At 36.6% G+C, this 14,943-nt stretch overlaps 1 protein-coding gene across 4 annotated transcripts in view; it reads left to right on the top strand.

Moving 5' to 3' along the window:
* Window positions 1-14,943, top strand: part of PTEN (phosphatase and tensin homolog) — a 100,523-nt gene that overhangs the window by 25,091 nt on the left and 60,489 nt on the right. The window lies entirely within an intron of this gene.

The raw sequence follows: 14,943 nt of genomic DNA, 5'->3' as shown, positions 1-14,943 counted from the left end.
ATATTTGATGAGAATTAATATTATCATGAGTGGGAGAGCACTTTGTAAAGCATTATGCAGATGTAGAATCCTTTCATAATAGTTGTCTAAGTATGAGCCTATCTGTGTCCTTATATGAGCTTAGCCATAAGTTGTTTTTCTAAGTGGTTAACTTTTAGCAATTTGCCTTGAACCGATGTATATATTTACATTTTGCAGTACTGAGTTGTGTCCAGTTGGACTGTTGTAGTGTTTATATTCTGTTCAGAATTATTAAATCAGTATCAGTATCTACAAAAAATACAGAGAAACCAAACTGCTTCTTTATAGTTTCTATTACAATTATAGATATATGGAGCTGTCAGAAGTACTATTTAAGAACTTGAAAATAGGGAAATAAATGTGTCTTCTCATGGTTGGGCAGGACACAGTTGGAAGGATATGTAACATCACAGATCCATGAGAGCAACAGCTTGATACGGCTTAGTCAGTGATAATACACATCTACAGAAAATGCAGTGGGTGATGGAAAACAGAATGACGGGTGTAAATTTTGCATTGAGAGAGATGGAGAATCTGGAAAATGAGCAGTGCAGTCACCAGACATGTCTTCTCTCCTGTAGTGCAGGAGTGTTTATTGAGCCTCCTTGTGACCTAGATGAAATATCTTCAGGTTGATCTGTTTTATATTACTACTGTATAATTCTGTATTCAACCAAGTACTAATTCAACCAAATCAGATTAATACTCATGTGGAAAAAGAGTATGAATACTCTGGGTAGAGGACAGGTTTCTGGTCACTGTAAGGGCCTCCTTGTGGTAAGTTTACCTGGGGTGCTAGTTTTGTATTGCTGCTTCTCTTTGCTCTCGTCCGACTGTGAATAAGTCACTGAAGCTGACTGATCATCTTAAGTTACTGATAAAGTTTGGTTTCTGGATCTACACATTTCATTTTCAGACCTTAGATTGTAATAATTTCACCAAGAAAACACTGTGCTGCGAGTGTTTTGATCTTTTATCTTCTGACTTTGTAACTCCCACCTTTATGCCACTGAATTAAGATTCACACATTTAATTTGTAATCAGTAACCAAGGTTGAAGTTTATTTTATCTGCTTTAGTGTATCTAGTTTATTTTATCTAGCTTTTGTCTTTTTCAAATCTGCTATTCCTTAAAAGAGATTTACGTGTATGGTTGGTTATTTAGCCAACAGTTGCTTTAGCCAACTGATCTTGTCACCCCTATGGTAATGGCAATGGTAGTAGCATGTAAATAATGAAGAATAGCTGTGTGGTGCTTGGTTGGTCTTGCCCTCCCCCATTTTTTGACTGGGAAGATACAAGGCTTAGGGAGGCTTTTGTTTGCTGCAGTTGCTAACTCCACTCCGCTGCTTTTATGAGAAAAAGGACGAACAGTGACCGGGAAGTTAGCTGTAGCTTTGCCTGTGAGGATTAACCTCTCCAAGGGATTGGCTGTCTCTCTCGTACCTAAATGATTGATTTCCGTGATTGGTTCCCACAATATTGGAGACAGTCGTAATTAATCAGTAGTGATTCCTGAAAGTGTGTCTTTATTTTCTTACAAGTTTTCTCTGAAATGTATTTCCATTTGGATTTTCCTTTGCCCTATTGGGATATCTAAAGAATATTTAAAATTATCTTTTCTTCTCTAAATCCGTGTTTTTTTCTATGATTTTCCCCCAAACAAGAAATCCTGTGCCAAGTTCAGATTTTGTTGGTGTTGTACATCTTTCCTCTGAGTAAAAGAAACTGAAATTGCAAATGCCTTTATGCTTAAATTATGTAGTATTTAACTGTTTTGGGATATGGGTTGTTATGGCAACGTGAAATTTTATACTAGAGGTACTCAAGTGACAAATATTTAACTTCTCCTTTTGAGGTCTCCTCCTAGGATTAGGAATTAATGTAAAATAAAAAGTGGGGGAGAAGTCAACCAAGCTGGAATTTTTTACTATCTTAACCGCAGACGTTTGGTTGAATAATCAGAATTGACCGGGCAGGACAAGGACACCTCAGCAAGGGAAGTCCAAGAGCTAACTCTTCCCAGGTTGTTTTTCTTCTTCTTTTCCGCTTCTTCCCACCTCTCTCCCCCTCCTCCTTTACTGCCTCTAAACTCTTGCTCTGGCCAGCTGGTAATTTGAAACAATGTTTTATTCAGATAATTGATTATTCTTGGATATGTGTGGTAATCTTACCCCTTGGGCTAATATTGAAGTTACCCTAATTTATATGTTATCTGGTATAAATCTAAGCAGTCTTTAACAAAATGATGCATTATGTGTTTAACAGACATAGCTTAAGAACTGTTCTGTACTTAATAAATCAGACAAACGTAGGTTTAATAGAGGTGAACTGGCTTTCTTACTGCAGAACTTTTAATGCACTACTATGCCTTGTAAATCTCCTAGGAGTGAAATTCGAATATGCTGCTTTCCTTTTCCTTTTTTCCTTTCTCTTCCGCTGCCTTCCTTCCCCCTTCTCTTTTCTTTTGTACTGTATTAAATAACATCTCTCTAAACAGTGTTTCTTTTGGGAAATGTTGAAAATGAGAAAAGATGCATATAACAGTATTTCCCCCTAGTCTGAAATCAGTGGGAAGTAATTTACTTCCCCTTTTATTGAAAAGATTTTAGATGAGGGTAGATTCCCATATTTGGTGTAAGGAAATGCTTACAGCTAAGTGTTCTGATATATAGTGATTAAAAAAAAAAAGACAATCCATTGTCTTCTCTACTATCAACTTTTTTATTCATATGTATATATATATATATATATTCTCCAGTTTTCCTGTTTTATACATTTTCTTCCCAAAGAAACTTCAAATATTCATCTCTTAGTTCTATGTCGATCTCTCAGTCAACCTTATTTATGTGTTGATATTCGATAAAAAAAGAAGCGTTTGTCTTCCCAACATTGTCCTTATTGTCTATTCAGTTCAAAGAATTAAAAAGAGAGTACGTAGAGGAAAGTTTCACAGTAACTTAGAGGAAAGAGTATCAATCCCATTCCCCCTTTTCAACAACTTTTGACTTCTTCCTTCATACTGCCTTTCTTTTTCCTGCTTCCTTTTTTTTCTTTATTGAGGCAAAAATTATATAACATTAGTCATTTTATTTTATTTATTTTTTAAAGATTTTATTCATTTCAGACACAGAAATAGAGAGAGCGAGAGACCATGAGCAGGGGGAGAGGCAGAGGGAGAGGGAGAAGCGGGCTCCACGCTGAGCCAGGAGCCCAATGTGGGGCTCGATCCCAGGACTCTGGGATCATGACCTGAACGGAAGGCAGACACTTAACCATCTGAGCCACCCAGGAGCCCCAGATGAGTCATTTTAAAGTGAACAATTCAGTGACATTTAGTACCTTCCCAATATTTTGTAACCACCACCTCTCTCAAGTCCCAAAACATTATTATCACCCCAAAAGAAAACCCTATACCCTTTGGTTGCCTCCCACTTCTTTTGTTAGTCTTATTTCCTTAAATAGCAAAGCCTTGATGGATTTGACAGTGTTTATAGTATCTGCACCAATCTAGTTTTTGATATTTTAATAATGGTAACATTTGTACATTTATTTACATACATGTGTTGCTGCTGTATAAGCAGTTTACATGTGTCATTTTATTAAAGATCTCTACAGTTAACCTGTCCCCATTTCATATATGGTTGAAAAGAAGGTAACTTCCCCAAGTGCTGCAGCTGGGAAGTAGTGAGCTGAGGGTCGAGTCCAGTCTGTCAGATTCCAAAGCTGATTTTCTTAGTAGCCATATCTGTCAGAGGACGAAATGTTTTACCACATACATATATACACCAGAGGTATATACCCTATATAGGCATATTTCAGAAAATTTATTTAGGATCTGAGTTTCCAGATTGAAGAGAGCTATATAGTGCCAAGCACAAGGAATGAAAACAGGCCAATGCCAGGCAGTTATTATGAAATTTCTTTAAGAACACCAGAAGTAATGAGAATGTCTCAAAAGCTTTCGGGATCACTTAGGCGGGATTAAGAATATAAACGACATCTAACTTCTCAGCATCTAAGAATTAAAGATGGAAGATGGAGGAACAGTGTTTTACAAGTTCTGCGTTCAGCCTAGAGTTCTGTATCCAGCCAAACCATCAGTCAAGTGGAAGAAGAGGAAAGAAAGACCTTCAAGGACAACAAAAAAATATGTATCCATTCAACATTTCTTAGGAAATTACTAGACTGTGTGCCCTAACAAAGAGGATAAACCATGAAAGAAAAGAAAGGGGCTTTGGTAAACAGAGGATCCAGCTCAGAAGCACCAAAGCAGAGTCTAGGGATGACAACTGTGCCACAAGCTGAAAAGCAGCCGGTTCTCATTGCAGCAGGAGGACAGAGGGCTTCGGGAGGGGGGGGGGGGGAGTAGATCTCATAGGTGGATATTGAAATGTTTGGGGAAAATAATAGATTCTTAGAAAAACAGGTGAATTAGAATAGGAAGCAAATATTAACATCTATTAGGTGGCTTAACCCAGAATTGTCATATTGCCATTGAAGGTTGGGATTAAGAGAAGTAAAATGTGGGGGTGCTACGGTGGCAGCAGATATGTAGGTAATTGATAAATCTACAAGAGGCAGTGTTATGTATGTATTGTAGAAATGCTGAATTAAATACCAGGAAAAAGAGTACAAGTATTTGAGGATGGTTACTTTTGGGGAAGAAGCAGGAATGTGGGTTTGAGGATGAATAGAGCTACAGATGAATAATTTTTTATTGTGGTAAAATTATATATATGTGTGTATATATATACATACATATAAAATATATACAGTAAATTTTACTTTAAATGACTGATTTTCTTGATCGGTTTCCACAATATTGGAGACAGTGGAGGGGGCAGGGAGAGGAGCAGAGGGAGAATCTTAAGCAGGCTCCATGCCCAACATGGAGTCTAATGCAGGGCTCGATCTAACAACCCTGAGATTGTGACTTGAGCTGAAATCAAGAGTCAGACACTTAACCAGCTGAGCCACCCAGGTGCCCCTGAAATTTACCATTTTAACCATTTCTGAGTGTATACTTCAGTGGCATTAGGTACATTCACATTGTGCAACTGTCATCACCATCCATGTCTCAAACTTTTTTCATCCTACCACACTGAAACATACCTATTAAATAGTAGCTCCCCATTCTCCCTACTCTGAGCTCTTGGCAACCACTGTTCTACTTTCTCTCTCTATGTATGTAACTATTCTGGGCACCTTATATAAGTGGAGTCCTGGCAATGTTTGCCTTTTTGTGACTGACTTAGCATAACATGTGACTTCACTTAGCATAATGTCTTCAAGGTGCGCTCATGTTGTGGCCTGTGCAGGCCACATTTTCTTCCATTATTCGTATATACCACATTCTGCTTATTCATCTCTGGATGAACACTTGGGTTGCTTCTGCCTTTTGACTGTTGTAAATAATGCTAATATGAACATAGGTGTACCAGTGTTTGTGCATGTCCCTGCTTTCAGTTCATTTGGTTATACACCCAGAAATGGAGTGCCTGGGTCAAATGGTGAATCTGTGTTTAATTTTTTGAGGAACTACCATATTGTTTCCCACAACAGCTGCATCATTTTTCATTCTCACCAGCAAGTACAAATGTTCCAGTTTCTCCACATCCTCGTCAACATTATTTTCTGAGCTTTTTTTTTTTTTTTTTTTTTTTTAGTAGAGCCATCCTAATGGGTGTGAAGTGGTATCTCATTGTGGTTTTTCACCCCCCGTCTTTATTTTAAACCACCATAACTTGGAGAAATCACACATGTCAGCTCCAAAAGCAGAGACCTGAGAAACTTCCCCCTCTCTCTGAGCCTTGGTAACTGACCTCTCCTGCAAAGCCCCTTCCGCAAAAGCAGGAGGAAGAGGGTGAAGCATAAAGAACCCTTATTTTAGCTAGAATCTTCCCAAGATTTTCCCATTCTTTTTACTTCTGGGGTATGATAGCTGATAATTGCTTCATTTGCTGGGAACCAGAGTTCTAGGAAATCCATGTTAGCCCCTTGGCCACTCCCATGTGCCCTGGCCCAGTGTTTTAAAAAATGAAGAAATGTTAAAAGAGGATTTTAGAAATGGAGGTGTTTAAAATGTGCACATTGGACACATCGGTACTTTTAGCCTACAATGGGGTTACAATGACTATAATTATCTTGAGACAACTTCCAAAGTCTAAATTTGAGGCCTTATGGTCTCCCTTCTTGGAAGGCCTATTTAAGCATCTAGTAGATTCAGTCTTAGATTTTTGACCACCTAATAGGAGGCCTTCCATCCCTCCCTTCTTCTGTTCCTCTTTTAAATTTGAGTCTAGACGGTATAGTGCAAGTTCCAGAGAAACCAGGAAAATGACCAGAGATTTTTGGTCTCTGGAGATTCCAATTTTGTGTATATTTGCCACATGATCTTTTTTCTTTTTAATTGAAGTATAGTTGACACACATGCTATGTTAGTTTCAGGTTTATAACATAGTGATTGGACGACTCTCTATGCATTATGTTATGCTTACAAATGTAACTACCATCTGTCACCATAGAATACTATGACTGTATTCCCTGCTGTACCTTTCATCACCATGACTTTTTCATTCCATAACTAAAACTTGTATCTCCTGCTCCCCGTCACCCATTTCCATAACCCTACCCGCTTCCCTTTGTATGTATTAGGGTCTATTTCTACTTTTTGTTTGTGTATTAATTTGTTTTGTTTTTTCAGATTCTACATATAAGTGAAATCATATGGTATTTGTCTTTCTCTGACTGACTTACCTCACTTAGCTTAATACTCTGTACGTCCATCCATGTTGCAAATGGCAAAATCTCATTCCTTTTTAATGTCTGAGTTATATTCCATTGTGTGTGTTTCAGTCATCTCTTTATTCATCTATCAGTGGATACGGGCTGCCTCCATAATTTGGATATTGTAAATAATGCTGCATTATACATAGGGGTGCATGTATCATTTTGAATTAATGTTTTCATTTTCCTTGGCTAGATATACCTAGTAGTGAAATTACTGGATCATAGGGCAGTCTACTTTTAATTTTTTGAGGAACCTCCATACTGTTTTCCACAGTGGCTGCACCAGTTCACATTCCCACTAACAGTACATAAGGATTCCTTTTTCTCCACATCCTTACCAACACTTGTTTCTTGTCTTTTGGATTCTAGACATTTTGGCAGTTGTAAGGTGATACCTCATTGTGGTTTTAGTTTGCATTTCCATAATGATTAGTGATGTTGAACATCTTTTCATGTGCTTATTGACCATTTGTATATTTTCTTTGGAGAAATGTCTAATGGTTTGTGTTTTTGTTGTTGAGTTCTAGGAGTTCTTTATATATTCTGGATATTAATCCCTCATCAGATATGTGATTTGCAAATATTTTCTCCCATTCTGTGGGTTGCTTTTTTGCTTTGTTGATAATGTCCTTTGGTGGACAAAAAGTTAAAAGTTTGATGCAGTCCAATTTAGCTATTTTTCGTTGACTACCTTTGGTGACACATCCAAGAAATCATTGCTAAACTGGTATTATAAAGCTTTTCTCTTAATGTTTCCTTTTTATAGTGTTTGGTCTTTTTTGTTTAGATCATTAATCCATTTTGAGTAATTTTTGTATATGGTATAAAATAAGGGTCCAACTTACTGCTTTTACATGTGGATATCCACTTTCCCCAGTACCATTTGTTGAAAAGACCATCCTTTCCTCATTGAATGGTCTTGGCACACTTGTCAAAAAATTATTAGACCATATATACAAGAGTTTATTTCTGGGCTATTTGAGTCCATTGGCATATAATGTCTGTCTTCATGCCAATACCACACTTTGTAACTTTATGGTAAATTTTGAAATCAGGAATTGTGAGTCTTACAACTTTGTTCTTCTGTTTCAAGATTGTTTTGGCCAGGGCGCCTGGGTGGCTCAGTTGGTTAAGCCACTGCCTTCTGCTCAGGTCATGATCCTGGAGTCCCGGGATCGAGTCCCGCATCGGGCTCCCTGCTCGGCGGGGAGTCTGCTTCTCCCTCTGACCTTCTCCCCTCTCATGTGCTCTCTCTCTCTCTCATTCTTTCTCTCAAATAAAATAAAAATCTTTAAAAAAAAAAAAAGATTGTTTTGGCCATTGAGGATTCTTTGAGAGTCCACATGAATTTTAGGATGGAATTTTCTACTTCTGAAAAAAAAAGTTTTGGGGACTTTTGAATGGCATTAATCTGTAAATTTGAAATTTTAACAGTATCAAGTCTTCCAATTCATGAATGTGGGATGTCTTTCCATTTTTTTTAGGTCTTTAATTTTTCTCAGCAGTGTTTTGTAGTTTTCTCTGTATGTCATCTCCTTATTAAGTTCTTTTGTAGATACTCTTTTTCAGTGTTATCATGGATGGAAGTTTTCTTTTTGGATTGTTCACTGTTAGTATTTAGGAGTACAACTGATTTTTGCATGTTAATTTTGTATGCTGCTGCTTTGCCTAATTTGTTTATTCTAACGATTATTTTGTAGAATCTTTAAGGTTTCATACATGTAAGAACATGTCATCTGCAAACAGATAATTTTATTTCTTCCTTTCCAATATGGATGCCTTTTTCGATAGAAGTAGCAAAAACAGACTTCCTGTTTTGTTATTGACTTTAGAGGACAATTTTTGTTTTTTTCCATCACATATCATGTTAGCTATGGTATGGATTTTTTCTTTTTAAATCAACTTTGGTTTTTAGAGCTATTTTCCATTCACAGCTACATTCAGTAGAAGGTGCAGAAGTTTCCCATATGCCCCCTGCCCTCACACATGTATTGTCTGCTTCATTATCATTACCCTCTCCCAGAGTGGTATATTTGTTGTAATTGATGAACCTGTACTGACATTTCATTATTATGCAAAATCCATAATTTCTATTAGGGTTCACTCTTAGTGTTGTATATCATATGGGCTTGGACCAATTTTAATGACATGTATCCACCATTATAGTAACATACCGAGTAGTTTCACTGCTCTAGTAGTCTGCACTTTGCCTATTCCTCCCTCTCCACCCCACCCCCACCCCCCTAGCCACTGGCAACTGCTGATTTTTTTACTGTCTCCATACTTTTGACTTTTCTAGACTGTCATATAGGTGAAATCAGTATGTAGCATACAAAAACTCTGGTACTGTACCATATGGCAGTACATGAAAAACCCACAGCATGCAAAATGGTATGGCCACTTTGGAAGACAGTTGGTGGTTTCTTACAAAATTAAACATACTCCATAAAATCGATCAGTTGCATCCCTTTGGGTAGTTACCCAAAAGAGTTGGATATCAAGTATGGATATCATGTCTTAAATCCCTGGCTCCCAAAAGAGGAAAAAGGGGGGAAAATGAAGGAAAAACAAAAGGCTCTCCCTGGAAGCCTTTTCCATCAGTGGGGATTTCAGCAGTGGTGGCCTGCCTCTGTGTCTGCAGGTCTGTAATCAGAAGCAGCTGTCAATGATCAGAACCCAGATCTCTGGTGTTTAGAGGACAAAGTCCCCTAAGCTGGTGTAGGCTGTGCTAGGAATATGTGCATTGCTGCCTGCTGGGAGGTGAGGGGGACTGGGGCTGGGCAGCTGCTACCATACTAAGAGTTGAAATTGACTGAAATTAACTGTGATTTACTGTCTAAGCCTTCCCCTAGAAGTTGCAAGCTTTTGAATAGACTCCAGGGTTCCAGAATAGTTACACTAGTCAGATTATGCCAGTACAATTTTTGTTTAGGTGGGGAGATGGATTCCTGGTGACTCCTACTCTGCCATCTTCCCTCAACTAATTTCGTATTACAAGTTTTTTATATCTTTTGAAATATATGTTTATATATTCTTTCGACAAAGATAATTTAAAAATGCTCTTTGGCAAGCTGATTTAGGACTAGTTCACAGGAATTCTTTGAGGAAAGTAAAGACTTCTAAAAACTAAAGACTTTATTCTCACAGCTGTCTTTAATGAATTTATATTTTTATATACTGAAATTTTTTGAAGTAAGGTATAGTTTGTCTTAGAAAGATTTGTATTCTAGATTTTCCACATTTTGAGGGTATTACCTCTTTGCTCTTGTCTAAGTTTTTAGTATACTTTCCAAGTATCTACAGTTAAATTTTCCCATTTCCCATTTCCCTTTGGAAAGTGCTGTTTTCTTGCTTTTTTCCGCTTTTCCATTGTATCAAATTTATAAGGCAGTGAGCCAATTGTGGGCATGAAATCCTTGGGAGGAGAGAGAAGGAAGTGGGAGGGGCAGCCATGGTGAATGTTTTCCTAAGTAATATTCAAGTTCTTTGAGAGAACTTACCCTCCCCCCTTTTTAAAAATGCTGTGATATTTTCTTTTAAATAGTTTGTTTATTCTCCTGCCAGTCTCACTGTTGCCCAAAGTGCTAGATAAGAAATTGTAAAGTTCACATATTAAAGGGAGCACAAAAAGTATTTTACCAACCCTCACTCAAAAATAAAAAACAAAAAACCCAAAAAACAAAATAGAACAACTATAGGAAAATACGTAAAAGAACAGAGTCAGGGTTCTTGGTTGCACATGACAGAAAGTAGCTCTAATTAACTTAAGCAGAAAAGAATTATTGAAAAATATTAGATAGCTCATAGCTAGAGAACCAGGCTTGGAAATTTTGCAGAAGCTGAGGGAAGCAGGGCATGGTCAAGAGGTTACAATAGGGCAGTCTCTGCTTGGACACTTACTGTCCCAAGTGCTGCTGCCATGACTGGGTGTTGGTGACTGTGCTCATAGGCTTTCAGCTCTTCTGGAGTGCTCTTTCAGTGATCTGACTCCTCCTCTGCACCTTGCCTTGACCACCTAGGATTCAGTGTCCAGAGTGGGAGGACCCAGTTGGTCTTAGGCTTGCACACATGATGAGAAAGATGGGGAAGAGAGTATTTGCTTCTCACCTCTTGAAATTCTCTCCATATTAGCATGGTTTTGGATGCTGAGCAGCCTAAAGAAGACTAACTAATACCTCCTGCAAATTTCTCTTACTTTACACGTCCTGTCCTCAGACTGTCTTCCCAAGGATACCTACCATTAAAACGTCCAGGTATTCTTTAAGAAATTGTTTTCATCTTATATCCCCTTTTTAAGAAAAATAGATGGGAACATACTGCCTACTCTTCTGCATCTTGCTTTTTTTTTTTTTTCATTTAACATACTTAGGAATTTTCCATACTGGCATGGAGATGGAACTGATATTGTTACTGGCTTTTATTCCATTTTTATGATCATTCCATAATAAACAGTCACCTCTGATGCACATTTAGGTTATTTCTTGTTTATTACTATTGAAAACAGCCCTCTAATAAACATTTTCACACATGTACCTTGGTGTCCTTTTGCAAGTATTTATTGAAGGTAGATTCTTAGCAGTGGGGCAGTGGAGTTCCTGAGACCAGTGGGTGCAGGGATTAAACTTCTGCCTGCAAAAACAGTATCATTTTGTATTCTCACCAACATGTAATGAGAGCGTCTTTCTCCCTTCACAATCTTGGCAAACTGAGTATTATCAAACTTAAAGTTTTGCAATTTGTTGGTAATTTGAGTTTTTATTGTATTTCTTTAATTGTAAGATTAAGCAACTTTGTGATTTATTGGTCATATTTATTTCCTTTGGTTTGTACATGTGTACTGACCCTGTCTTCAACTTATTTAAAAAATTTCTTAATGATTTTTACGAACTCTTTGAAAAATAAAGAAGTTTGTGGTATTCTTTCTTCATACAGTTTTATAATGCCCCACCTTGCTGGTCTTTTGAATTTTATGACTGCAAGATTCAGGTGAAGCTGTTAGAAAGAGCTTGATGGATTATCTCTGTTTCAAATTATTGATTGCTAACTGTCTGCTTTACTAATATGTATAATCATGGAATGTCAAAGATTTTGTTGTTGATAGTTGTTTGTTAAGGAATATTCTTTAAGAAATAACCTTGCTTTAATAGCAAATTGAAAATGCATTTAATCGAGAAAAATGTCATGCATCCACCCACTACTCTTGAGTTACTGAATCAGAGCAACATTCTTTTGGACAGAGACGATGGAAGTGAAAGGGAATTTAGTGGCTGCTAAACCTTTTTTTTTTTTTTTTTTTTTTTTTTTAAGGAGTTCTGCTCGTTCTCTGGCTCTGCTCGTTCTCTGGCTCTGGTGTCATAGGGCTGTCTAGCCTGTGGACTTCTACCTTATTTATTTATTTTTTTTTTAAAGATTTTATTTATTTATTTGAGAGAGAGAATGAGAGATACAGAGCATGAGAGGGAAGAGGGTCAGAGGGAGAAGCAGACTCCCTGCTGAGCAGGGAGCCTGATGTGGGACTCGATCCCAGGACTCCAGGAGCGTGGCCTGAGCTGAAGGCAGTCGCTTAACCAACTGAGCCACCCAGGCTCCCGACTTCTACCTTATTTCATGTTCTTTTTTGATCCAAACATTTTCCTCACTCCAAGCCTTTTCTTTTTTGTCTTTACCATTTTTATGTTCCTTTATATATGCTCTTTTGTATTCATCTAGGATTATTTCCCTTTTTTTTTTCCTGCTTGTAAACGTTTTAAATCTGAGCATTCTGAGTAAATTCTCTGCACCTGTATTGATTGGTTTTCTAAGATAATTTCTGTCCATTTGTCTTTTTTAAACTAGTATCATTTGTGATTGTTTATACAGAGTTTTAGTTTTTAAAGTCTCTCTGCAGTCTTTCCTTGTAGATTTTGAGTTATGAATTCATAGCCTGTTATTTAAATGAAGCTTTTGAAATCCGTTTTACTGATCTGTATCATATCTAACTATGCCAGTATTTCCTTCCTTGTCTGACGTGAACTCTAAAATTATATGAACACTTTCTCCCTGTTTCCTGGCATTTCCACTCAAACTTGTTCCTCATTTTGGTTAGAAGTATGTCCAGAATTTTAGTTTTCTTCTTTATTTTATTAATCTGATAAAATTAATCAGGCATATCAGGAATTTGTTAGAAAACTGCATATGGTTGAATATACTTTTTCAGTAGGTATTTTAACAGTTGTGAAGTCCCTGTTTCAGTCTTATGCTCTCTTCCATGATTGTACCCATTTCTACTACCTTACTAAGGCATATGTATTGTGGTCTATTGGATTTTTTCAAAAATCTCTATATTTTAGACTTGTGCTATCCAGTTAGCCATTAGCCACATGTAGCTATTTATGTTTAAATTTAAATTAGTTAAGATAAATTTACTCATTCATTTTCATTTGCACTGGTGCTCCGTAGCTACGTGTGGTTAGTGGCTACTGTGCTGGACAATACAGGTACAGAACATTTTCATCATTGGGGAAAGTTCTATTGGACAGTGCTATTCTTAGTGCCATTTTGCTTTTCGTTCTAAAAAGTTCTCATTCCTGAAGATCATTATCATACTCCTTGTATTGCTATCTCTGGTATTAAGCAAAATACATTTGAGATGTTTTGAGGTGGGTTGCATTTTACATATTGGTAGTTATAATCAGAATACTTTTAAAATCAGCTTTATAGAGGTATAATTTATATGCAGTGAAATGTACTCACTTTAAGTGTACAGTTCAGTGAGTTTTGACATGTATATACATCCATATAAACATCACCATAGTCAAGATTTAAAACATATTTATTGCCGTAAATGTTTTCTTCATGCCCCTCTGCAGTCAGTCCCCCAACCCTGGTTCTAGGCAGTTTCTAAATCTTAACTGTAGTTAAGTTTTGCCTGTGTTAATATTTTATATAAATGCAGTTACATAGTATGTACTTTTTTTGGTCTGGTTTCTTAATCCTAGCATAATTACCCTGGTTGCTGCTTGCATCTGTAACTTGTTTCTTTTTTATTGCTAAGTAGTATTCCATTGTATGGTTATGATAGAATTTATTTATCCCTTCACCTGACTTTTGTGGACATATATTTTTATGTCTTTTGGTTAAATATCCATGAAAAGAATTGCTGGGTCATACAATATAATTACGAAAAGAAAAAAAAATATATATATTTAGGATAATGGAACAGAATGGGGATTACAGGAAAACTCAGACATACATTGTTGGACAAAGATGCCAAGAGATTTCACTGGGGACAGGATGCTCATATTAACAAATGGTTTTGGAAAACAGAATGTCAGTTTGAAAAATAAAAGGAACCTCGACTACTTCTCATAATACACAAAAATCTCATATTACATACAAATGGATATCGTAGGTAGAAGCATAAAAGTAAAATGTAGAACTATAAAGCTAATAGATATAAACAGAGAAGAAAATCTTTGTGACCTTTGAGTTAGTCAAAGATTTCTTAGACAGTACATAGGAAGTTAACCAGGTAAGAAAAAATCCACTAGTTGGACTTGATCAGCATTAAAAGCTTCTGTTATTTGAAAGACACCATTAATAAAATAAAAAAACAGCAAGTTTGGGAGAAATACTCACAATGCATATATCTGACAAAGTACTTGAACTCAACGCAATATAAAGAGAATTTTACAAATTCATAAAGAGGACAACCCCATAAAGAAAAGGACAAAAAATTCGAACGGCAACTTTACAAAAGAAAATACTTAAATGATAAGTAAGCATATTAAAATATATTCAGAATAAATCATCAGGGAAATGAAAATTAAAAGATAATGAGGCACTGTTTCATATTTTACTGGGATGGCTAAAACTTAAAGGGCTAATAACGGGATGGCAAGGATGTGATCAACTGGAACTCTATCTAATCCATGTTGGTAAAAGTGCAAAATGATACGACTTCTTTGGAGAAATGCTTGGTGATTTTTTATTCATAATAACAGCTTTCTGAATTTTTTTTCAGTGGGTTATAGTTCACTTCCTCTGCTGTTTCTTTTCCCTCTAGTTTTATTCCCCTCTTGAGAGAGTATATTTTCTTTCCTACTGAGGATCATTCATTATCTTTGATCAGACTTTAATATAAAACTCTTAG

Source organism: Eumetopias jubatus, unplaced genomic scaffold (assembly GCF_037043125.1).
Source record: "Eumetopias jubatus isolate StellerSeaLion01/CBP00866 unplaced genomic scaffold, mEumJub1_p1.0 scaffold_17, whole genome shotgun sequence".
Classification (NCBI taxonomy): domain Eukaryota; kingdom Metazoa; phylum Chordata; class Mammalia; order Carnivora; family Otariidae; genus Eumetopias; species Eumetopias jubatus.
This window is presented reverse-complemented; position numbering and strand designations above follow the sequence as displayed.